Source organism: Stigmatopora nigra, chromosome 9 (genome assembly GCF_051989575.1).
Source record: "Stigmatopora nigra isolate UIUO_SnigA chromosome 9, RoL_Snig_1.1, whole genome shotgun sequence".
Taxonomy (NCBI): Eukaryota; Metazoa; Chordata; class Actinopteri; order Syngnathiformes; family Syngnathidae; genus Stigmatopora; species Stigmatopora nigra.
Genome location: NC_135516.1, coordinates 11,015,989 through 11,029,116, shown reverse-complemented (window position 1 = coordinate 11,029,116; position 13,128 = coordinate 11,015,989).

The window sequence follows — 13,128 nt, the reverse complement described above, 5'->3', positions numbered from 1 at the left end:
TTTTCATAAAGATAATAATCATATAACTTTTGACATTCAAATATTCATTTGATGAAACAGTAGAAGAGAAGAATGGAAAAATGACGACATGTACCTTTGTACCTCATCAAAGAGATGGAGTAACCATGGCAGCCAAATTGGTTTAATAAAAGGAGCAAGTACCTCAAACGTACATGTCTAAAACGTGTGCTCTTATGTGGGACTGTCTCCTTTACCGTCATTTAGTCTGCTATGAGAAGATGGGAGGGCAAAGGAGTGAGTGCACTGATGAATTACTTAGCGTGGAAGTGTTTCATCAATAAGCCGTACAAAAATACACACATGGCGACAGATAGAGATGAACTCAAAAACTAATACACCATCATTTGTTATTTTGCACCGATTGATTACCGAGTTACGCAACAAAACAAATCTCAGAGCCCTGGTGCGTCCTCCTTCATTGTGCTCTAATAATATCATCAATAGCGAGATGCTGACTGAGCCAAAATGTACTATTATGCAGACTCGGAGCTTGTTGAAGTAAATAGAAGAAAAAAAACATGACGAAAACATGAAATTGCATTATTCTCCAGCAAAGTTCCATCGTCTCAGGAGGACCATCCTTCATCCAAACATACCATTGAAAAGGAAGGAAGGGAAGAAAAAATGAGGCTATATTTAGACAGGCATTATGCCTACATGCCTCCTATATAGAAAAAAAGAGGAAAATGCTGCGGTTGTTTTGCGAGGCGGCAAATGATTGTATCAGGAGGGAGCATCGTTTATAGATGAGGTCACATGTAATGGAAAGCGATTTCTACCGGGGGCTTTTTTCCATGTGGGGTGGCTACATAGTGAAAGCATCAACCAGGACAAATGGCCACCCGGTGCCTAAATCACTTCAGTTACCTTCACTAAAGTGGAGCCAGCTGGGGACTATGGTGCCCTCAGCAACCTTATGTCGGAATTAAGGAAATATACGGCCTTGGTTTACGTTGTTTTTTTTGTTGGGGGTAGCATTGAAGCAAACAATTACGCAATTCGAAATTCAAGACGTGGAATGGGGGCTAAATTGTGGGCAATTGTAAGTTGGTGTATCACGATTATCCCAATAGTTACCCAGCAAAGCAAGTACCGTATTTTCACGACTATAAGGCGCACCCTCAATGAATGACATTTCTTCCATATATAAGGCGCACTGTATTATAAGGTGCACTGTCTATTTTGGGGAAAATTTAAGACTTTTAAGTGCGCCTTAGTCACCTCTAGAGCCAGCCATTTTTGAGGTTTTGGATTTTTTTGTATAAAATCTTGCAGTGGAGGAGGAGCTATATGATGGAAGATTTTGTAAACTAAGATGGCATCTGCATATTTAACAGTATTGTTTCAGTTCAGGCGTTTGTGTTTTTTTAATATCTGACAGTGGTGGATTTTCGTTTTTAGTTTTTTGGTTTTTCCATATATAAGGCGCACTGGATTATAAGGCTATTTCGTCTATTTTGGAGAAAATTTAAGACTTTTAAGTGCGCCTTATAGTCGTGAAAATACGGTAAGCATTTTTGAAAGGGCATCCCTACTTCGCGGAAATTCACTTATCGCGGTTGGTCCCCATTAACCACGATAACCGAGGGAACCCTGATGCATTGAAGCAAACAATTACGGAATTCCAACTTCAAGACGTGGAATGAGGGCTAAATTGTGGGCAATTGTAAGTTGATGTATCCCGATTTTCCCAATAGTTACCCAGCAAAGCAAGTAATTGCTTTTTCATGGTGGCAGATTTTGGATCCATGTGTTAAAACGGATTAATCCTTATCACACGGCAATTAAATTGCGGTAAATTTGAGAGCCTCGTTTGCAAAGGCGTCACGTTAGGTTGTGTGATCCGTACAAAGTTATGATGGAAGGGTGAAATTTGAATTGGCAAATTGGTAAATTGGAGCATCTTTCAAGGCTGGGATAGTTTTAATATGCCACATGGGAGTTTGGTGAACTCCCATGTGTGTTTATATTTTGAATTTTAGCAAATACTTTATCTTGTCTTCGAGCAAGGTGACATAAAACGACTAAAAAATGTCCTTCGTTGAGATTAAACAGCAGTCGATCGAAAAGCTTCCCGCAGGAGTTGAAAAATGCAGGAATACTGCCGTAAGGAAAGTCTATATTGAATTTGTGCATTTGACAGAGCTGTAGTGTTCCTCTTTAAGTCGGTTTGATTGATTAAAATGGCATCATTTATTTATGACTTGAGGTTCATCAGCAGCAGGAGTGGGAGCAAGACTTTGCTGATGTGGAAAGGTTAAAGTTTCATCACAATTACAGGTTGAAAAGTCACTTTTAGTCTTTGCATTACATTGTTTTATTCCCTTTGAAAAAGTTTTTTTGTCAATTAAATGTGTTCTTACTGTGTAAGAACAGCCTGCTGATTCTGTTACTGCACTAGTTGCAGAACAGTGGGTTTCTATGCCACTTATTTTACTGATCTTAGATCCACGTCACATGATTTCTAGTAGGATTTCAAAGAAATTTCCCAAATTGCCCAAATGTGGCCCGCCGCATCATTTTGTGTGGCCCGGGAAAGTAAATGATGATTGCCGACTCCCTGTTTTAGGAAGGAATTAAAATGAAGAGTATAGCTGTGCATTATATGTCCTGATTTTTCCCCTTTGAAATAAATAATTGTATTTTTTTATCATTTTTTCTGTGTTTTTAGTTCAAAAATAATTTTGTAAAATCTAAAAATATATTTAAAAAGCTAAAATAAACATTGTTTTAGATCTATAAAAAAGCTGAATATTCAGGGCTATTAATGTAGTTCTTTTAATCCATTCATAAAAATATATGTATAAATATATCTAAAATGGTCCGGCCCACGTGAAATCAAGAGGACGCGTTAAAGCAGCGTATTCCCATTCATTTCCTAAGGAAAATTCTATTCGCCTTTTTTTTTAATTAGAATTTTAGGTATATGAAATGATAATATGGTTTCTATCTTTACAGTTTTTAACCGAATATGAATATCAGAGGGCAGACACAAGAGACCTTTTCACTCATTCAAATAATCTGGGATGTCAATAGAGTTAGAAATTGATTAAGTGCCGCAGGGCAGGAGCACTGAACTAATTACAAAAGCAAAGCAGCTCAGTGTGTTAAGGTCATTAGAGTTAAATAATCCACTGTGCTACTGACTATATCCTATAACTGAATATAATCAGCACTATTCCACAGAACCAATATATATATATATATATATTTTTTTAAATAGAAATCTTATTAAAAATTAAATAAATGCAGCACACTTCTTACTACAAATATTCAATAATAGTTTTGCACTGCACTGAAATCAATATCAAAGCAACATACTGAATATTTATCTCACTCACAGTACCACTGCGTGCCTTAACTGCTTCAAAATGTCAAGCCAAAACATTTACTAAACTCCATATCATATGATTTCTTACAGACGAAAAAAAAAGAAACGTAGTGAGAAAATAATGGTCACCATTTTACACCGTCTCATTATGGTTGCCAAAATATAAGACTGTTGCCATTCATCAAGTACCGTCCTTCTATGTTCTACTCTGCTAAAAATACATGTCGTCACCCTTCCAGTAGGTTATAATGTAGGTACAATGGACCAAAAAAAAAGGGTAAGACAGTCAGTGACCCCTCACGGAAAAGTACAAATGACTTCTTGTCTAATTACCCAAGCAAATCACTTTACATATCCTTTGGAAAGCTCATCAAAATGCAGAGCACTGTAGACCTTTCTGTTACAATCAGCTGTTCTATTTATATTTTTTCTACAGGGTATGTGAAGCGGTACTCTCTATTTCTTTGTCCAACCTTCCTACAAAGTCCCTTTCATTTTTTTTTTGTGAGACCCCCCCCTGCCGTTCTTTCTGTCCCTCCCTGACTGAGTCTGTCTTTGTCACTTTCTCTGCTGAGCTAGACAAATTTAAGTGGAAACTAAGGACATGGCTTTGCATTATTCAAACTCCTGGAACAAGAGTTGCAAATTATAGCCAAGCAAATTCTGATTAAAGAAAAAAAACTGTAAAGGCTGGATATCACATGAGAGGTCCAAGTTAACCACTTGGAAATGATACTTTCTATCACCGTTAACGTTTGAGTGCCGTATTATCACGACTATAAGGCGCACTTAAAAGTCTTAAATTTTTTCAGTGCGCCTTATATATGGCAAAAAAATGAAAACAAAAAAACGAAAACCACCACTGTCAGATATTAAAAAACACACAAACGCCTGAACTGAAACAATACTGTTAAATATGCAGATGCCATCTTAGTTAACAACATCTTCCATCATATAGCTCCTCCCCCACTGCAAGATTTTATACAAAAAAATCCAAAACATCAAAAATGGCTGGCTCTAGAGGTGACTGTGTAGCGAGTGCTTCATACCTGCAAGTCAATAGCAATTACCGTATTTTCACGACTATAAGGCGCACTTAAAAGTCTTAAATTTTCTCCAAAATAGACAGTGCGCCTTATAGTCGTGAAAATACGGTACTTAAAATATTAATATTTGTGCTTTATAAGTCAATCATCCTTGCGCTGTGAATTTATGTCTAAAACTAGTAGACTCCCATAATTCCAACTTCAAATGTGTTTGACATCTATTGCGGTGGAGTCGATGGACAAATATAGTGGTAATGTAATAGATATATATCTAAGTCACAGGGGTCAAAGTGGCGGCCTGGGGGCCAAAATCTGGCCCGCCACATCATTTTGTGTGGCCCGGGAAAGTAAATCATCAGTGGCAACTTTCTGTTAACAATCAAAACAAATTTAGTTTTTTTTTCAAACTCTTGGGTTTTCCCATCATCCCTTGCTTTTACTCCCCCCCTCCCCTACCTCTCCAATCTCTAGTGTCGACATCCCATCCACGAAGCTCGCTGACCTTCTAGCAGGCGACAAACCTCCCATCTATTTGTCCTCGTTACAGAGAAGCCTCCGACCGACCGCCATAATTCCCCCACCCGACCCTCGGGGGGCCTCTTTTCCACCTCTGGCTTCCATGAGTCATTTTTACAGCCAGCACTTTCGGAAGCCGCCGCCTTGAGCCATCTATACTTTAAAGCCATCCGGGCGAGTAAATCTGCCAGATTTAATTAAAACAGCTTCTTTTGTAGTGCTTCCGTACCTTCTGTCCACTTGTCCCTGGCAAAATACTAGTATTGGAAACCTTGTGACACAAAAAGACCAATCTTTGGACAAATGGAAGTCTACTTTATGATGATTTAGCAAAAAAAAAACAAGAACCACAGCTCACACTATCATTATTTCCATTTTTTTTAAAATCCTAGATATAATTACAACTATAAAGGTCAGAATTCCATTTTTTTTCGTTTTAATCTTTCAATCTTCTCCTTAAAAGTAACTTTTATACTGAAATATGCATGTTACACAGCAGTATGTCCAAGCATGCCCTTGCTTATCACACTTAAGCCGCTCAGAGAAATTAACAGTTTATGTAGGCGGATCAATGAGGCTCATTCATGGCGTTTTCCTACAATACTGTTCAGGGACTTTGACTTTGGTGCCATTGATTAGCTGATTTATGACTCGCATCTGTCGCTGGCATGTGCAGAATCTCAAACTATATACTCGTTAAAAGGACAATGAAGGGAAGAGACAAGAAGAAAACGATGGAAATGGCAATAAAGTATGAGAGTTTCTAATACCATGTACTTCAAATGCAAGAATATTTAGTAGAAATACACACAAAGGAATAATACTGCTATATATCCATTAAATACCGCAGTTTTATTCCTCAAAAATCTCATTTAGAGATGATATTGTGGTAGAAAATACAGTTTTGCTATCCAACATAGCCTAATAGTATCATGTATAATATTTTTTACCCCTTCATGAGATTTATTGAAAGGGAAAATTATCTAGGCTGCACAGTGGCAATTGTGCATCTATTTGTTTATTTTTTTTTTTAAATAACTCTCAGAAATAAATGAAAATAATCAGAAAATACAGTCCTAACTAATGGTTCCCAACATGAGATATAAATGTGCCAGAAGGGATCTTTGGCTATCCAATTACAAATAATTGGAATGAAACTTGTGTATTAGCGATAAACAATGGTATAAAGCAGGGGTCGGGAAGCTTTTTAACGAAGAGAGGCATAAACAATTCTTATTTTCTAATGTTATCCCTTGAGAGCCATAATCCGGATTGAAAAGTCAAAATACATGTAAACGGGTATCTTTGTTTTTAGTAATTTCCACACTTATAAAGTGGAAAACATTATTGACAATATTTTTATTGCTAATCAATGATAGTATATATTCCAGAAGAATCTAATACAAATAAAAAACACAATATCTCAGCTCTGTTACCATATTTTAGCTCACAAGTTAACAAAAAGCCAGCTGTGCCCATCAAAAGAGCCAGATGTGGCTCCCGAGCCATAGATTCCCTACCCCTGGTGTAAAGCAATGTGATAGAACAACCATTTTTTTTTCAACAAGACACCAAAATCATATAATATACCACAATGTTGCCATTTTTTCAGTCTTTTATCACATTTATGACATTGTGCTCCATATTATTTCAAGGAAAACTACTCCAATGCTCTTCTGCAGTATTATAACATATTACACAAAAGAATACGCACCCTTCCTCATTTTCAGTCACCCAACATTTGCATTTAATAAATAGAATGAAAAGCTGTTTTTCCCAAGTTACCAACAAAAAAGCCAACACGGGCACAATAAAAACACAGCAAATCCACACAGGATTAAACCCCTAATCTCAGAATGTGTGCATACATTCATAATTGAAGTTTAGCAATGATGAGGACTATTAAACATTGCATTTTTGGGAATTTTTCCCAATCATATCCTGTGAAAAAATGATCCTTTTCACAAATCAGGCATTAAAAATCCCTGCTATATTGCTTGCCTGCCTGCAAATGAACATTACTTCTTTCTGGCCCTGGCCCTTTTCTTGTACAGTAATGACTGCACTGAGGCGTTGTATTCACATCCTCTTAAAAAGCTTTATGGAAGTTTCCCTTGCCTTTTGGGTTCCTTCCCTATCAGCACCCAGAAAAGGTTGTCTGTCTCCCGAGCAGCTGAAACAAGGCCCGAGCCTTATTATCAGAGCATGACAAGGCTGCAGTGTCAACTTGTCAGCCTCATAAACACCCTTTATGGCTCCCACCTGGGCCTGTTTAAAGGGGGGAGGGCATATAATGCCAGCCGAACAACAGACCACCACTTTCATAGACACTTCCTTCCTTCTTTCCTTCCACCAAACAGTCATTTGTCTAAAATTGTTGCCATGCAAAGCCTGAACAAGACAATCTTTTTATATAAAAAGGCATGTCATTGCACAAATAGTTGCTTTTAGCATTTGTTTGAGTGGCATTATGCAGATTAAGTTTAATAAGTGCTGTTTTTTCATCTAATTCTTTAAAGATGAGAGGGTCCCAAGCATTAATTTATTCATTTTCAGTTGTTTTTATAGCAGAATTCCACATTTTAGAGCATATTTACTTAACCAAAAACCACAAGGCAATCCAATCCTTTTTGTTTTGTTTTGTTATTTTTCTGTCTTTTAATTATTAGCAGTGTGAGTTGCCTAAATGTCCAAAATGTTGGCATTTTTCTCCAAATTCTCCACTTAATTGCTACTATAAGGATTTTCAAGCATAAATGTCATCTTTAGGCATCTTTTAGGCATAAGTAATGTTATATTTCTACATTTCCACATTTGTGAAACATACTTTAAGAATACACAGTATACATTTGTGTCAAAAAAATGGCTGTATTTCATCTGACATGTGAAAGTGGTTGTCAAAACCATAAATTACAAAATGGTTGCCTAAATTTGAGTGCAACCATTACTGCTGTTTACACATGATGTTGAACACAAATTGGCTTGTAGATATTTTAAAATCTGGAAAAAGCTCTTAAAGTGAAAAACATCCGCCAATATTTTCCACTACAGTCATTATAATTATGTTTTATCTTTCCTAAACATTAAAAGCTCTCTCCATATCGAGATGGACTACTTGAACGCAGTACATAATTATTGGCATTATTACAGTACTACTTTTCCATTTTGAAAAGGACTACATCAACATCTTAGCCTATTTTGGGAAAAACCACAAGCAAATGATTTTTTGAGTGAAAAAAAAAATGCAAAACGACTGAATTGGTGAATATTGAACTTCTTCCAAAAAACCCCAAAATGAAGGAAAACATGTTAGATGCAAATGAGGAAAAAGTGTCTACACTAAACAAATAGCATAAAATTCTAAATTAATCTAAATAAAATGGCAAATGAGCACAAATAAAACATATTTCCAGCAGCTAATCATTCTATAATATATGTAAACATATGTATATTAAGCATTTTAGGCTTTTCCTTTTGTTAATTGGGTTCATGTTATCAAATTTGACAGCCTTGAAATGTGACCACCACATACGTGACTTACATTAAACATTCCCTTTGATAAATGAGCTAAATTTTATTGTTGTAGCATTACAAAAAGACCTGCTTTGTATCCAAAGATGCTTGTTGTATCAAAGAGTCAGTTTAAGTACCCATCTACTTCAGCACCATGGACAGCGGAACACTGCACACACGTATATGATGAAAACAAACTAACTGGCTTAACTGCACACCAAAAACTAAAAATCTTTAGCCTTTGGTCTACATATGTTTTATAAATATTCATAACAGGTACGTGGGCAGATATGTCAGCTTAGCAAGCAGGCGGCGTAGGCTTATGCAGGGAGTTCATTAATATCAAACACAGGTGAGAAAATGTTATGAAATATTCATCCATTAGCTCACATTGCATGGAGTCCACGTTTACTGTTTTGTTTGGCGGGTCATGAACTAGCAATGGGGTGTTTTGAGGGAAAAAATGGCTTGTAAAAATGAACCTGGCTTCATGCTAAATGATTTGGGCAGCAAATACGAGTCTTGTTTTCTTAAGACAATGTGTTTTGATGCTAATGGCTATGCTTGAGGAATATATTCAAAGAGATAGTAAGTTGGATTGTGTACTACAACAGGTTGGTTTGGACCTGATAATAATAAAACAAAAGATCAAGCAGGTTTAAAAAGAAAAGAAATGTGACATTTTGTGTCATAGCCCAGGTGATGGCGATATATGTGCATTTGTTAACAAGTTAAAAAGGAGCAAATGTTTTGCATATACTGAATAATAATGATACATCTGTGTTGTAGCTTGAGTGTTATTGTTATGGAGTTTGAAATAAATATGGTATGATCAGTGTTATGAGTGGCAACAAGCATTAAATTGTGGGTAGGTTTAAGTGGCGGCCCGGGGGCCAAATCTGGCCCGCCGCATCATTTGGTGTGGCCCGGGAAATTAAATCATGTGTGCTGACTTTCTGATTTAGGATCAAATTAAAATGAAGAGTATAGATGTAAATTAAATCTCCTGATTTTCCCCCTTTTAAATCAATAATTGTCATTTTTTAATTCAGTTTTTCTGTGTTTTTAGCTAAAAAAATCCTGTTGTAAAATCTAAAAATATATTTAAAAAGCTAAAATAAACATTGTTTTAAATCTATAAAATGCTGAATATTCATGGATTTTAATCCAGTTCTTTTAATCCATCTATTAAAAAAAATAAATCTAAATATTATAACTAAATTGGTCCACCCCAAACGAAATAAAGTTGACGTTAAGCAGCCCGTGAAACAACCCGAATTTAAAACCCTTGGGTTAGAGCGACTTGGGCAGACTATACCGAGTATCTAAAAGGAGCAATTATGGTTTGAATAATATTTTTTTACTCCCTAGTGTGATAATTTGGCATGGTGTCGTGCAGGAATTAGTTCGAGACTGTCTGGTCTGCGTCATTCTTCTAAAAGGAATCCAACTAGGAATGCTGGGGGTAAAAAAAAAAAGACGTGCGTTGTGTGCATGTGACACTAGGCCAGCCAAAACCGGCTAAACTATAAAGCTGTCGCAGCGACCTTCACTTACCTTCAGTATTGATGGTCCAATCATATGACGAATATGAATTAGTACCTACGGGGATTTCTTCAAACGGAGCATAATTTTCGGATATGTCAAAAGAAAAAGGTATTAATCATCTGGCGGCTTTATGACATTGCCCAGAGAACTAAGTAAGATGAATTTCAAAAAAACAGAGGTTGCCTTTGCCCTCCCAAAACATCTAAAAATATATATAAATATATATAACACAATTCAAATCCAATCCATTTAAAGAGGGTTGCATGATTTTCAGCAAATTCTTCAAATTTCTATCATCGTCAATGGCAAAGAAAGAGTTAATCTTCCTTTCTCTGAACTCATATAACCTTTGCAAAAAGTGACGACACTCAAATAGAGACCAGCGCAGTGCATTTAAACATCCCTGAGAGAACCCTTTCTTGTCAAATGACAAAAATATGTGTCCACATCGACGTGGAAATGCACTTTCCAAACAACAAACATGCTTTTCATTAAATTATCTGTTCATCGCTGGAGGAAAGCCCGAGACAAACAGTGCCGGCCGGTGGCCCCTCTCTCTCTCTCTCTCTCTCTCTCTCTCTCTCTCTCTTTTCTTTTTGTCCGACTCTATTCACAGTCTTTTTGCTCTTTCCACTATAAATAGCTGTCAGTGTCCATTACTGTTTGTGGAATCCAAAAAGACTGCTGTACTTTTGCAAGCTCTTTGTGCGAGCCAGTACGCTTGCTTTCAGAAAACAGGATGTAGCCTACAACTATAATATATTCGTATTTCTTTGAGACGCATTGAGTCACGACAACAAATGCTCACATTGAAGAAAAATATGTGACTTTCTTATTGGAGTGCTACAAGTATATACGACAATTGCAAAGAAAAATGGTATTCAAAAAATTGTGCAGTAATGTCAAAACGCATTTTTAATTCACTTTGTACATAAGGCCATTATAATAAAAGGGAAATGGTAAATAAACTCCTTATTTTCTGAAGAAATGCCAGATAATAATAATAATTGCTTTAAATAAACTATAAATGGATTAAAAGAACTGGATTAAAAGCCCTGAGTATTTAGTTTTTTATAGATCTAAAACTATGTTTACTTTACCTTTTTTTAAATATATTTTTAGATTTTACAAAATTATTTTTGAACTAAAAACAGAAAAAATGATTAAAAAATTACAATTATTGATTTAAAAGGGGGAAAATCAGAAAATTTAATATACATCTATACTCTTCATTATAATTTGATCCTAAAACAGAAAGTCGGCACACATGATTTAATTTTCCGTCCACACAAAATGATGCGGCGGGCCAGATTTGGCCCCCGGGCCGCCACTTTGACACCAGTGATTTAAGAGATTAAAGTAAATGGATTTCAAATTGGCTCATCCATTGTTGCTTTAATTTTTAGATTAATAATAATAATCATAATAATAATCGGACATAGGCTTTATCATCATCATGTTTAAGTTAGTTTACTTAACAAATTGCGTGAAGAGCTAAATAAAATCTTTCAAATACTTTACCGACTGGCAGCTAACGAGCTAAGATAATTTTGCCTTGGAATTCAACCAATGTGTTGGCATTTCAATTTTGCAGCTTTGAGAAAGAGAGAGAGAGAGAGAGAGTCCACTGACTTCATTGAGGCTGAACTTCAAACCATTTGATTCATGTAACGCACAAAAGGAGCGGCTCTTATGTCCGTTATAATTAGATTGATTCTCAAAACACAAGACTCGGCAATGACAACAAAGACTGGGGAAAAGAACAGAAGGGGGCAGCGAGGACAGAATATCAGAAAAGGCTTTTCAAATGGCAACGCTTCATCTTCAGCAAGGCACTTTTCAACTATGTTGATTAATATGATGATGCCACACAAGGCACGGAATACAAATGGGTAAATAAAACTAGCAAGAGCAACAACACGTTAATGATTGGGGCACTTCGAGATGACATTTGTGCACACGTAGCAATTCTGCGAGACAGTTCGCTAATCATATTGACAGCAACACCGACCGGGGGGGCTGGAGTTCATTTAAATGCATAATATATATATTCATATTGATCAAACCTCAGCACTAGCAAACTTATATTCTAACAACAGCAAATACAAAGATATCTTGTCAACTTTAATGATCGCAATTCTTTGGCAAGAATTAATTATTAGAGGCAAATTTATGTCCGACATCAAAACAAACGAAGGTAATTGACTGACAAATTTATATCCAACATCAAAACAAGAAACAAGAAACGCCTATTTACATTTACAATTTAAGTCAACTTTGTTTAGGAAAATGTCGACATACTATTAATATTTTTGACAGGTGTATACATCAATCATGGTGGATTCTATGACAGCTGTGATGTTATTCAATGCTTTTGATATTTGTCCAGGCAAGCAGCCATTTGTCATTTTTATTCTGTCAGCTAATCAGTTTAGAGTTTGATACTAAGAGTCAACATTGGCCAAAGAAAAATGCCAGGATGTATATGACCTAGTTGCATTTTTCGAGAGCTTGATGAATGGCGTTTCTCATCAGTGTTAAACTCAACTTCAATTGATCGTTAATGTTGATTTATTGATTGAGACCATGATTGATAAGCTAGCGGTGTTTCAAAGTTGAGGCACCGCAAAATTTGTTGCATCTTGAAAGTCCAATGAATCACTCATGAAAATCCATAAAATAGTGCACCGTTGCAAAGTTCTACCCGACAAAAAACTAATGTTTCCCACTGTTAATGACAGAGTGCAATTCCCCAAAAATTAAAAGGGACAGTGAGGGATGCATCGTTCCAAATATGGAAAAATTAGAGAAACCACTAAGGAACTGATAGTCACAACAAAATCTTCAGATCAAGTCTCTAAGTACTGTTTAATATCTAAGTACTGTTTAATACCCAAGTACTGTTAAATACCCAAGTACTGTTTAATATCCAAGTACTGTTTAATATCCAAGTACTGTTTAATATCCAAGTACTGTCTAATATCCAAGTACTGTTTAATATCCAGGTACTGTTTAATATCTAAATACTGTTAAATATCTTAGTACATTTGACTGGTGACCAAAAGAATGGCGACCAAAAGACCGGGGACCAAAAGACCAGGAACCAAAAGACCAGGGACCAAAAGACCAGGGACCAAAAGACCAGGGACCAAA